The following is a 12,013-nucleotide window of genomic DNA, read 5'->3' as shown; positions in this document are numbered from 1 at the left end:
AGCTCCTGAACCTCTCCTTTTCCCCCATTGTTGTTGTTTGGGATAAGTACAAGTTAGTTGTGGTCATGTACACTGCTCTATGCATGCTACGCATCCCATAGGTCTTAGTCCATCTCAGGAGCTAGCAAGGGAAAGTGGCTACATTCCGACATACAGTGGAACCATTGAGAATGAACATAGCCACCCTCTAACTATAGATAGATCACAGCAGCAATAAAAGAGAGCAGTAGAAGGTACTTTTAACCACTTACTGACTGTAGGCTGTCATATGATGTCCACGGTTTGCAGTGGTTATTCCGGGATGATCCCTGCAGCTACAAGTATCATCCCATTTTCAGAAATTTCAGCCGGCGATTCCCAGTAAGGCAGAAGTTATTAGATTGGCTGAACAGCCGCTCCATCACTTCTGCGGTTGGTGGAAGCGGAGGATTTCCTCGGTTCCGGTTCTGCCTCTCTGTATACCTGGCCGTTGGCGGCTAGGAAAGCAGCGATTTAGACTGATCTGTGTCTGGTCAGCTGCATTAGAGGCCAGAGGATAGAAAGACTTGTCACAGCCCGTGATGTCAGACGGGATGAACAACATAGCAATAAAATTAATACAAAAAAAAATTAGACATTGTAAAAAAATTGTGTTAGATAAAATAAATAATAAATTAAATTTAAAGCGTCCCCATCCCCTCCATGCTTATGCGCAAACCCATACATAAGTCCCACACACATACGTAAACGGTGATCGCACCACACATGTGAGGCATAGTTGCGAACGTCAGAGCAACAGCAATAATTCTAGCACCAGCCTCCTCCGTAACTAAAATAATGCGTTTTTTTCAAAATTGTCGGTTTTTTTTTGTTTATAGCGCAAAAAATAAAAAACGCAGAAGTGATCAAATACCACCAAAAGAAAGCGCTTTGTGGTAAAAAAAGGACGTCAATTTTTTTTGGGTGCAACATCGCAAGACTGCGCAATTGTCAGTTAAAGCGGCGCAGTGCCGAATCGTAAAAAGTGCTCTGGTCAAGCAGGGGGTAAAATCTTCCGGGGCTGAAGCGCTTAAAGCATGACATGTTCGGTATCTATTTACTCAGTGTAACATCATCTTTTACATTTTACCAAAAAAATTGGGTATTATATTGTGTTTGTGTGCCAAAAAGTTAATCAAAGTGTATTTTTTCCAAAACAATTGCGTTTGAAAAACCGCTGCTCAAATACACTGTAAAAAAAATTACAAAACCCATCATTTTATTCTATAAGGCCCCTGCTAAAATATATATACACTATATTGTCAAAAGTATTGGGACACCTGACTTTACACGCACATGAATTTTAATGGCATCCCAGTCTTATGCCCTGTACACACGGAAATGTGTGATAGGACCTTGTTGTCGGAAGTTCCGATCGTGTGTAGGCTCCATCACACATTTTCCATCTGAATTTCCAACACACAAAGTTTGAGAGCTTGCTATAAAATTTTCCGACAACAAAATCCGTTGTGGGAAATTCCGATCGTGTGTACACAAATCTGACGGACAAAGTGCCACGCATGCTCAGAATAAATTAAGAGGCGAAAGCTATTGACTACTGCCCTGTTTATAGTCCCGACGTACGTGTTTTACGTCACCGCGTTTAGAACGATCAGATTTTCCGACAACTTTGTGTGACTATGTGTATGCAAGACAAGTTTGAGCCAACATCCGTTGGAAAAAATCCATGCACTTTGTTGTCGGAATGTCCGATCGATGTCTGACCGTGTGTACGGGGCATTAGTCCATAGGGTTCAATATTGAGTTGGCCCACCCTTTCCAGCTATAACAGCTTCAACTCTTCTGGGAAGGCTGTGCACAAGGTTTAGGAGTGTGTCTATGGGAATGTTTGACCATTCTTCCAGAAGCGCATTTGTGAGGTCAGTCACTGATGTTGGACGAGAAGGCCTGGCTCGCAGTCTTAATCACTTAAGCTCTTGAAGGTTTTCCCTTTTTCATGACCAGAGTATTTTTTGCTATTCAGCACTGTGCAATTGCTCGGTCATGCAACGCTGTATGCAAATGAAATTTATTTTATTTTTTTTCACACGAATAGAGCTTTCTTTTGGTGGTATTTGATCACCATTGGGTTTTTTATTTTTTATTATATAAACGGAAAAAAAAAAATTTCTTTTGCTTTAAAACATATCCAATTAAAAAAAATGTTCAAAATCAAATGTCTTCATAAATTTAGGCCAAAATCTATTTACTACATGTCTTTGGTAAAAAAAATCCCAAATTACCAATTAGTTTGCGTGAAAGTTATATCATCTACAAATGATGGTATATATATACTGGAATTATTATTTATTTTTATACTGGTAAAGGAGGTTATCAGCAGCTCATAGTGGACCTGTGTGGGGGGTAATTGAACACTAACTGACACTGGGTAAGAACTAATTGACACACACATCATAAGTGACACTAATACAGTGATCAGCCCTAGTTCTATACACTGTCACTGTACTAATGACAGTGGCTGGGAAGGGGTTAACTGTGCCTAACAATGTGTAATGTGTGCTGTTTTTAGTAATCAATGTGGATGATTGCTCTTGCTGCTTTGCAGGGAGAAAAAACAGCCACATTTCTGCTTTGTGTACAGAGCCCTGTGTTGTTGGTAAACACAGTGCTCTGTACTGTCATTCGCTAAGCCAATTAGCAGGTCATGCGAATAAATTATGGGGTGGCTCACGTGCCCCTAGCCAGAAATGCAGGATCCTGTACATGTACCTGACCTGGGGCAGCAGGGCCGCCCTGCCTCAGTAAAAAGGCAGTGGGTGGTCCACTAGTGGTTAAACACAAGACCAAAAATGTAATATACCGTATTTATCAGCGTATAACAAGCACATTCATTTTAAGCGGGAAGTTTCCGGAAAAAAAAACGTACATTTTAAATATGGAGCTTTGAAACAAAATAAGGGTCAGTGCCCATCTGCAGCCTAACCATTGCCATCAATGCAGCCTGATCAACGCCCATCTGCAGCCTCACCATTGCCATCAATGCAGCAGCCTCACCATTGCCATCAGTGCAGCCTGATTGATGCCCATCTGCAGCCTAGAGGGGACAGGGAGGGGGCGGGACGAGCGCCGACAGATTACATACAGTGAGAATCTCCTATAATAGACAGAACAGCGGTCCAATGGCGGCCCAGGAGACAGGACTTCCTAATACAGAGGCCGCCAAGTAAACAGGAGATTCTCACTGTATGTAATCTGACGGCGCTCGTCCCGCCCCCCTCCCTGTCCCCTCCGAGGCAGCTAAAATTGAAGTATTGGCGTATAACACGCACACGGTATTTTCACTTGATTTTCATGGTAAAAAAGTGAGTGTTATACACCAATAAATACAGTATGTAGCTTACCACTCATTAGATGTGGTGACGGCATTTGTTTTCTCTTTTTTCCCCTGTTTTCACCTGGTGGCAGTAACACCCCTCCTGTATTGGAGTGCCCCCACTCTGGATGAAGAGCAGATTTTGATAAGCTAAGCAAATTGTAGCTGAACTCCAGCTCACAATTTAAAAGCAGTTACAGAAAAAAATTTTTCTTTTCGGGATAAAGGTTTTACATGAATAAACAGAAGCTGATCATTGTAAGCACCCCTGTAGTGGTAAATGGTTTGTCTCAACCCTGTAATTGCTACATCTGGAAGACAGCTTATTATTTTGAAAAACAACAACTCACTGGCTGGGTCACCAGGTGAACATAAGGAAAAAAAGTCTAGTAAAGAAAATGAATGCAACCACTACATCTAAGACCTGCTAAGCTGCAATATAATAAATGTTTGCTTTTGGGTTTTAGTCTCAGTTCACACTGGTGCAATGCGGGAACCAGCGTGATTCCTGTGCGGGTTCCCGCATCGCATCTGAATCACAGGCAGTTCACACTGACATCTGCGAACCGCTGCGTTTGTCAATGTAAAGTTAATGACACCCCCAAATTGGTTTGCAGAATGCAGTGCGAACTGTGGAATCGTATCGCAATGGATCTTCAGACCCATGCAATCCGATTCCAGTGCGGACCAAAAAAAAGATCCTGCACCATTTAGGTGCGAATGCGATGGGATTTCAGCAATGCAAACTGTATGGCTGAATTTGCATCGCACAGACATCGCATGTGATGTGCACAGCAATGTCTGGCATCGCATAAGTAAACCCAGCTTAATACCGCTTTACGTGATACATACTTCATCTACAGATTGTTTGTGCGTGTGGCCCTTCATCTCCTGCAGCATCTGTTACACGGGAGTAAGCAACACCCGACTGGAACAGCTAATCCCCATAGAGCTTCTATTTCTGGTCGATGAGATCGCACACCATCCTTGTCGCCTGGTAACTCTTTTCATACAGAATTTCAGTTATCAAACCTAAAAGACTGCATTTATTTTTGTATATGCCAGAAATCTTGTGTTACTTCCATCTTTTCTTTCATAAATGTCAGTAGGCCTCACTCTATACCTTGTAGAAAGTGTTTTGGTTTGTTTGGTCTTTGCGGTTACGCAGTGCTAGGAAAAGATGTGGTGAATCATTAAACTGTGATATGGTTAGGATTTGTGAGTACACAGTGTTTTGTGCATGCGGAAATAGTGGAGTCCAGTTTCCATGGATTTAGCTGTGTTGTGCAGAATTCACATGGAAACCGATCAAAGAGGTTCCGTATTCACTAGGCAGGTGTTTTCTTTTATTTTTAAAGCTGAAGCTTATTCTGCTTATATTTTGTCTTCCTCCTTTCTGCCCTCATCAGCATACTAATGATTTTATTTAACCGCTTCAGCCCCGGAAGATTATACCCCCTTCCTGACCAGAGCCCTTTTTGCGATTCAGCATTGCGTCGCTTTAACTGACAATTGCGCGGTCATGCGATGTTGCACCCAAACAAAATTGACGTCCTTTTTTTGCCCACAAATAGAGCTTTCTTTTGGTGGTATTTGACCGCCTCTGCCTCTGCATTTTTTTTTTTTTTTTGCGCTATAAACAAAAAAAAGAGCGTCAATTTTGAAAAAAAAAACGCAATATTTTTTACTTTTTGCTATAATTAATATCCCCCAAAAATATATAAAAAAACAATTTTTCCTCAGTTTAGGCCGATACGTATTCTTCTACATATTTTTGGTAAAAAAAAAATTGCAATAAGCGTATATATTGATTGTTTGCGCAAAAGTTATAGCGTCTACAAAATAGGGGATAGTTTTATGGAATTTTTATTATGATTCTTTTTTCATTAGTAATGGCGGCAATTTTTATTCATCGGACACTTTTGACACTATTTTGGGACCATTGTCATTTTTACATCGGTCAGTGCTATAAAAATGCACTGATTACTGTGTAAATGACACTGGCAGGGAAGGGGTTAAACACTAGGGGGGCGATCAAGGGGTTAAGTGTGTCCTAGGGAGTGATTCTAACTGTAGGGGGATGGGCTTCCACTCACATGACAGCGATCACAGAGAGCAGTGATCTGTCATGTCACAAGGCAGAGCGGGGAAATGCCTTGTTTACATAGGCATCTCCCCGTTCTGCAGCTCCATGATACAATCGCCGGGAGACCGGCGGACATCGAGTCCGCGGGTCCCGCGGGCAGGGTCACACTGTACGCTGCTAGCCCTGCCAATTAAAGGGGGCATACAGGTACGCCCATTTGCCCACCGCTGCCATTGTGCCGACGTATATCGGCGTGCAGCTGTCGGCAAGTAGTTCAAGCAGAACTATAGAAAAATTTTTTTTTTTTATTTTGGATAGAGCAATGGAGGGTTATAACCTCACTCAGATTTATTATTTGCCATCTGTGTCCCATTGGGGAGATTTACCTTCACTTCCTGTCCCATCGCCAAAACAGGAAGTGAGAGGAAATCCTTGCAAATTAAGGGAATCCCTTGGGGCCCCCATGTCACCAGAACTAGTGTCCTTGTTGGAAGATTTCACCTCTATTACATTTTCTTGGAACAACCCAAAATTTGGGATTTTCATTTACTTGATTTTCAATGATGCTGGTCTACAGGACAAATAGAGATGATATAGGTGAATCTCCCTAATGAGGACACACACCGCAATAAAAACCTAATAGCTGTTCTAATCCCTCTTCACTCTGTCCAAAACTAAAAAAATAAGTTTTGCCTTTAGTTATACTTTAATAAAACCTTCCATTTTCGATATATACCTTATTTTATACTGAGTGATGTCATCACTGGGTCTTGTTGCTTCACTATGCAATGCAGACAGATCGTGGCTGGTGAGAGGGACTGGCAGGGTGCTGCACATAGTTTCTTGAAAACATCATAGCATTCTGCCTTAATAATTCACCCGAGCTCTTCGCCATGATACAAGCAGTAGGCTGGCTCTCTTGGGTGCCTTGATTGGTGGATGACAGCCTGGAGAAGTAGGCGTTCCTGGGCAGGCTGCATTTGCATGCAAGTCACCCTTGACAACACACACATGTGATGCTGAACCTCCATGACTTAAAGAACTGAAATCCAACAAATGAAAGTGGGGAGCTTGAGACAGTAAGGCCCGGATGGCGTTGGGTGTCCGCTCCAAAGAAGAGACTGGAGGGTCCATTCAGATCCACCTGAAAAACTGACCCTTCAAGCTCTTCTATGGAGCAGCGGATGTCAGTGGACACATGTCCGCTGCCACCTGCCGCCATCCGATCCAATCCTGTCCGCCAAAAACAGACGGATGGTGGTCCTAGTCGCCATCCATCTGGCAGATCGGGTGGCATCAGATGTATAGCCCCACAGAGGAGAGCGGGACTGTGTCCAAGTTTGCTCTGCACAGCTAAGAGGACATGGACCTGTCCACCTACCGTCTCAGCGGATCAGCAGATAGATCCCCCGCTGAGCAAGCGGATTCCACTTCACAGAGGTGCCTGTGTGAAAGGGGCCAAAACCTGGGGAGGACATTCTCCAGCCAGGAAATGAGGTGGGCTCTAGATGATTTTTCCACAGCTTCAAATGAAGCTGTGGAGCTCCCAGTGTGCAGCAAAATCAGAGTAGGCCATTTCAGTATAATTGTGCAAGACTGAAGGGAAGGCTGGAGCCCAGCTTTAATTATAGCTCACAAACGATAACCATTTCAATTTGATTTGTCCCATCAGCAAAATCTAGACTTTTGTTTTTCCACTCTTGGATTCATGAAGGGAACAAAACAGTCAGTCAGGGCATACACTGCTCTTATTAATAGTCTCTTGTGTTAAATAGGTAAAATTTTGGTTGGCCTGCACATACAGTACTTAAGTCAATATTTAAATGGGTACGGCAAGAGGACTGCCTGTTTTTTTTATGGTGGTTGGATTTTTATTTTTTTTGCTTTTGAGGGCCAGTTCCCACCATAGAAACGCAGTTTTTTTTGGATGCGTTTTTGGTGCATCCCCCCCCCCCCCTTTTTTTTTTAATTCACCCTAAATAAGGACATGTGTGTTTCTAGTGCATTTAGGTGTATTCCAGTATGTTTTCTATGTGTTTTTACTGCATTCCAGTACAGTTCATTGCAGAAAACATGCAGCATGTTTTCCTTTTTTTACTGGACTGCTGGATTTGACATGTCAAATCACATGCCAAATTGCACCAATGTGAACCAGGGCTCAGTCCCGGTGACAACAAAGGATCAGTAAAGAGAATGAATATCTCCCAGAGGAATACAGTCTGTAATAAAAATCTGCCAGAGGTTCTAATCCTTCCCCAGACTATCCAAAACAAAAATAAACTTCTTTTGTCTTTAGATGCACTAAAACCCAACATTGGGATCTTTGCAGTGAGGCTCCCACATGGCAAGGGCTCCTTTACATTTGCTTCAAAATGTGGTCTTGGACAGGCTTTTGTCCAAGCACTCTGAATGCCAATCAAAGCCTCTGTCACTAAATAAAATGGTTACATTACAGTCCTTTTTTACACGTTGTGTTTGCTTTGGTTCAAAAACTATACCACATGTCGCTCTCTTGGTGGGTATCAATGGGCTGGGGATCTGCTGAATGGGGGTACTAATGAGCTGGGGTTCTACTGGGCCCTTTTAAAACTAAATCAACACACACACACACAGGGCATTTGCCTAGCTTATTTATAGCTTCAAAAAAGCATCATTGAAGCATCACAGTACGATCAATGAAGCACCACAGAAGTATGAAAAACACATCAAAAAGGCATGTTGAAGCGGTGGGTGCCTTAATGTGTGGTAAATTCAAAGCAAATGTAAATGAGCCCCAAGGGTGAATTACTCATTTGGTGTAGGGGGAGATGAAGTAGATGTAATACTTACATAGTTACATAGTTGGTAAGGTTAAAAAAAGACACCAGTCCATCCAGTTCAACCTGTGGTGTGTGAGTGTGCTTGTGTTTATGTCAATAGTACATTGTATATCCCTGTAGGTTGCGATTGTTAAAGTGCCCATCTAATAGTTTTTTTGAAACTATGGACGCTCCCTGCTGGTACCACTGTTTGTGGAAGAGAATTCCACATCCTTACTTCTCTGACAGTAAAGAACCCTCTACGCAGTTTAGGGTTAAACCGCTTATCTTCCAATTTCAGTGAATAGCAGCATGTCTTTTTAAATTCCCTTTCACGGAAAAGTTTTCCCTATGCTAGGGTCACAAGTATGGTATTTGTACATCGCTATCATATCCCCTCTCAAGCGTCTCCTCTCCAGAGAGAATAAGTTCAATGCTTGTAGTCTTTCGCTATAGCTGAAATCCTCTAGTCCCCTTATTAGCTTTGTTGCCCTTCTCTGGACTCGCTCCAGTTCCAGCACATCATTCTTGACTACTGGTACCCAAAACTGGAGGGCATACTCAAGATGCGGCCGGAGCCTGAGTCTTGTAGAGTGGGAGAATTATCATTTTATCTCTGGAGTGAATCCCCTTTTTAATGAATGCCAATAATCTGTTGGCTTTGCTTGCAGCAGCTTGGCATTGCATGCATTCAAAGGAGCTGTCCATGCAAGTGAAATAGGCCATTGTAAGGCTTCAAAATTAAACAAATCCATCAGAGAGATAGCAGCAAAATTAGGAATGGCCAAATCAACAGTTTGGTACATTCTGAGGAACGAAGAACGCACTGGTGAGCTCAGCAACATAAAAAGGCCTGGACGTCTATGGAAGACAACAGTGGTGTATGATCGCAGGATCCTTTCTTTAGTAAAGAAAAACCCATTCACAACATCCAGACAAGTGAAGGACACTATCCAAGAGGTGGGGGTATCATTGTCAAAGTCTACAATTAAGAAGAATTCATGAGAGCAAATACAGAGGGTTCACCACAAGGTGCAAACCATTCATAAGCCTGAAGAATAGAAAAGCCAGATTAAACTTTACCAAAAAACATCTAAAAAAAAGCCAGACCAGTTCTGGAAAAGCATTCTTTGGACGAATGAAACCAAGAATAATCTGTACCAGAATGACAGGAAAGAAAAAGCATGGAGAAGGCTTGGAACAGCTCATATTCTAAAGCACACAACGTCATCTGTAAAACATGGTGGGGGCAGTGGGATGGCATGGGCATGCATGGCTTCCAGTGGCACAGGGTCATTGGTGTTTATTGATGATGTGACAGAAGACAGAAGCAGCCGGATAAATTCTGCAGTGTTTAGAGATATACTGTCAGCCCAGATTCAGCCAAATGCAACAAAGTTGATTGGATGGCGCTTCACAGTACAGATAGACAATGATCCAAAACACACTGCAAAAGCAACCCAGGAGCTTTTGAAGGAAAAGAAGTGGAATAAGGGAGACTGAGGATACTCAAGCGGCACATCTAAAAGGAATAATGCGGGTGGTAGGAAAAATGGAAATTGCTTTATTGGTAAACATAGATAAAACCACAGAGACCTTCACTATTTTATATAATATATTTTAATATATTATATGATAAAATATGACAACGTTGTCAAACCAGACAAGTAGCTACCACGATCATACTTCGATCTTCCCACATACACACTCAGATCTAAATTCCCATTGGGGGAATATGCTAGTCTAAGAAAAAAATGACAAAAGGACCCTGGTCTGCAATAGCGTTGTGACCCTAATGTCAGTAGGGGTAATAGACCCGGGGATCCAAAGTCAAAAATAAACTAGATGAGGTGTGTAGTGAGGGGATGTCACTCTGTTCCAGGATGGAAAGATGATACTGGGTTACATCCTTGGCTGGATGTCAGTAAAGTTCCACACTAGAGAAAGAGGGCTACTTTATACAGTGGACAAGAACCGAGCTGGTGCAGAGGAACGCCAACAGGCAGTGGACTCCCGCAGGTACAGGTGTGTGCAACACGGAGGTCAGGGTGGTATCAGGTTAAGGCAGGTACAAGTAAATAGTGGATACTACTGATTCAGTTGGTCTCACTAGTCCTCGCTACCACCAGAACATCCACCGGTCAACCCTGGGATCAGCCTCCACAGCACAGTAAAACAAATCACTGCGTCCATATTCCTCCTGTCAATCCGGCTAGAGTCCCAGCTGAGTAGCTGAAGCGGCAAGGCAGGTCTGATAGCTCCTGTCTGGGTCAGGATGTCACAGGTACTGTCGTGATGACGTCACACTGTCGTGATGTCGTCACCTTGATGCGTTTCACTCTTCAGGTGAGTCTCTTCAGAGCGAAAACAGCTGCAATTAGAGCTTTGCAAAGCATCAGAAAGGAGGAAACCCAGTCTTTGGTAATGTTCATGGGTTCCAGATTTCAGGCAGTCATTGCCAGTAAAGGATTCTCAACAAAATATTACAAATTAACATTTTATTTATGATTACATTAATTTGTCCAATTGTATTTGAGCCCCTGAAATTGCGGGGGGGGGGGGGGGGGGCTGTGTATAAAAATGGTTGCAGTTCCTAAAATTTGTACTTGATATTTATGTTTAACTCCTTGAATTAAAGCTGGAAGTCTGCACCTCAAATTCATTTGGATTGTTTCGTTTTCTGGTGGCATACAGAGCCAAAGGTATGAAAATTGTGCCTGTGTCCAAATATATATGGTCCTAATTGTATCTCGGCCCTTTTTTATGTACTGGTACCACGTTGGCTTTTCTCTAATCAGCTGGTACTCTTCCAGCCAGTAAACTGCCCATAAAAATTAGGAACAACTAGCTATCACCTGGCTGAGTTTCTTAAGGACCCTCGGGTGTAAGCCACCTGGTCCTGGTGAGCTATGTTGTTTTTCAAGTCTATTACTGATACTGGCTACTTGCCTTACTCCTAGCTCTGACACTCTCCTCTTCTTCCTGACTCTCTGAGCTGTGGGTGGTTCCTGAGTGGCACCATAAACAATAAAGGACTATTAATCCTGTATTTGGAGGAGGTAGGTGAGTGACTGCAGCTGGGAGTGCCTTAAAAAGGCAGATTTCAGGAGCCAATGCATGGAGGGAGCCTACAGGAGTGAGGAGTAAGGTAAGTATTTCTTGTTACCCCTGCACCCCAAGACTTAAGGAACAGTTGGCCATTACAGTTTCTTTTCTTGTGCCCGGAGTTGGGCTTTAAACATTTCATTTATAATGCTAATTGCCTGTCATCAATGGTGACTCACTTTGGTCTGATTTTTTTTTTGAGTCACTGACCTGGAACAAAAATGCAGGTAGGGTCTCTTGACTTTACTCTGACCTTCGTAGATTTGCATACTTGTTCTGGGTCAGCAACTCGGTGTTCTAAAGTCATTGGGTCAGTGTAACAGCCAGTCAAATAACATCTTCAAAAGGATGTCCACAATGGCAGCTCCCATCTTTCATGACTGGCTTAGTTTATCTTCAGGGTTACCCGGTTGTTGCTGGGTAGATGGAACTGCCATTAGGGTGTTGCATTGGTAAGTTTGACCAAAGTCATGGTTTTAGCAGGGCAGTGCATATTTGTGGACTTCTTCTGTTAGTAGCTGACGGGTTAAAATACTTTTTCTTTGTTTGCAACATATAATTATCATATTTCATTGTTTACTATTCTTCTGTGTGTTCTTTTGTTTAAGAAGCACATCCAATACCCTAGAGATGACAAATAGAGTGCATGTACAGGATTAACGAATGCTGTGG

The 12,013-nt window shown here is 42.6% G+C and overlaps 1 protein-coding gene across 3 annotated transcripts in view; it reads left to right on the top strand.

Moving 5' to 3' along the window:
* ARHGEF28 (Rho guanine nucleotide exchange factor 28) overlaps positions 1-12,013 on the top strand; it is a 364,027-nt gene that overhangs the window by 205,462 nt on the left and 146,552 nt on the right. The gene's annotated exons all lie outside the window — the stretch shown is intronic.

The sequence above is a fragment of the Aquarana catesbeiana genome, linkage group LG01 (assembly GCF_042186555.1).
Source record: "Aquarana catesbeiana isolate 2022-GZ linkage group LG01, ASM4218655v1, whole genome shotgun sequence".
NCBI lineage: Eukaryota > Metazoa > Chordata > Amphibia > Anura > Ranidae > Aquarana > Aquarana catesbeiana.
This window is presented reverse-complemented; position numbering and strand designations above follow the sequence as displayed.